The following is a 1,882-nucleotide window of genomic DNA, read 5'->3' as shown; positions in this document are numbered from 1 at the left end:
AATCAGATGCAATGCTTGATTTTAATATATTGATACAATACCACAAATACAACTGTATTATAAAGTATTTTGTTTGACAGCTAACTAAATTCCCTGATGTTTGGTCTAAGGACATCACTGCGCCATCCGTACACACGGGATTTCTGAGTTTCCTTGCAGTTTGCTATTTGAACTGGCAGAAAACCAAAGAGATTTCTCCATTACTAGGCCTTCATCACACGTTTCTACAAAATATTTTGACAGTCAGCAAAAGCAATCTTGCTCCAAATTTTCACTTGGCTCTAGCTGTAGCACAATGATGCTGAAAATGTAAAATGAAGTCTATGTAGTTTTTTCACACTTTCTGCTAATGTATATGAAAACTATAAAGCATGGGTATTTTAAAGCAGGAACTTTACTTTCTTCACAGCAAAAACAGCAGCTTGAGGTTGTAGGATATAACTCTGTACAAGTAAAAAGCCAAAAATTGTTTCCCCTCAACTTTCACAGATTCTTCACTGTCCTTAATCATGGGATGTTTACATTAATATAAGATGAAATAAGAAATAAATCACGGACCTGTACTTTAGGCAAGTGTTTTACCCTTTTCTGTCACACAGGACTTCTATGTGCATAAAATTCAGTTATATTTTTAGAAATAGCTAAGATAACGGCCCATTTTGAATGTATTACTCCCAGCTTTTTGAATAACCCTTTCTAGCATAATTGAGGTGACAAAATAACAACTTTCCACCTTGAAAAAGCTGAACTGAATCGTAGGATAATTCATCTTGGGAGGGACCTCAGGAGGTCTCTAGCCCAAACTCCTTTTCAAAGCAGTTCCAATGTTTGATTACCCTTACTGGGAAATAGTTTTCCTTATATTTGACTGCAACCTCTCTTGTTCCAACTCACGCCCATTGTCTTCATGAAAGGCTGAAACGTTGTATCTCGCATTTCATATGCGCCAGTATCACACGGCTTCTGATCCATCACCAGTGGAACTGAGCATCTCGACTTGGAAGTTAAGAATCTTCTCATTTCATCGTGTTCTGATTCCTGTAAATTCTTCCACTCAAATTCTTCACTGCTGTGTCTTTTTACCTTGATACCTACTAACACAGGAGGCCGCTCTCTATCACACTGACTAAAGTTGTCTCTTTTTGCCTCCTCTACCACTTGCATGCAGTGATTTTCACTTGCTCTGTAATTGACCAGATGTGCTTTTTGGTCCAGGAACACCTGTGATTGTGCTGAACCCTGTGCAATAAGGCTGTGTGCAGATATAGAGCTGTGTTGTACTCATTATTATATACATGCATACATACACACAATAAACATTATTACAAATAATGATCAAATGTAACCTTGGCTTTATTTTTGTACTGGTTTAAGGATTTTTCCTCCCAAGGTGTTCTACCAGTATGATAAAGTAGACATAACTAAACCAATCAAAAAAATACTTTACATCAGTCCAGCTTCCCACACTCCCCTCCTCCTATGAGAAACACTGCACCACCGTAACCTCTCGAATAGCTATATCCTTGGTTAACAGGTCCCATCTCTACACTACTAGTAAAAAAGTTACACACCACAGGGATGGCCGATAGGCGCCTGTTTGCTCAGTGTCAGGCAGCTGCCTTTACCCTCATCCACTCTACCTTCGCGTGCAATCCTGAGGGTATAAACGCAAGCTGACGACATGAATTTTGATGATAGGAAGACTTCAGTCCCTTCGAAGTCTTTGCCAAGCAATCTGCTCTTCAAAATCTGCAAAGGTGCGCAGCCTTTGAGGAGAGATGCGCTGCTCTGCCTGGGCCCAAAGCCGCCCCATCGCTACCGATGCGGACCCAACACACACTCTACGGGATTTTCTGGGCGTCTCTTCACCGTTGGCACTGGC

Source organism: Charadrius vociferus, unplaced genomic scaffold, assembly GCF_000708025.1.
Source record: "Charadrius vociferus isolate BGI_N301 unplaced genomic scaffold, ASM70802v2 scaffold88, whole genome shotgun sequence".
Taxonomy (NCBI): Eukaryota; Metazoa; Chordata; class Aves; order Charadriiformes; family Charadriidae; genus Charadrius; species Charadrius vociferus.
Note: the sequence above shows the minus strand (reverse complement) of the source record.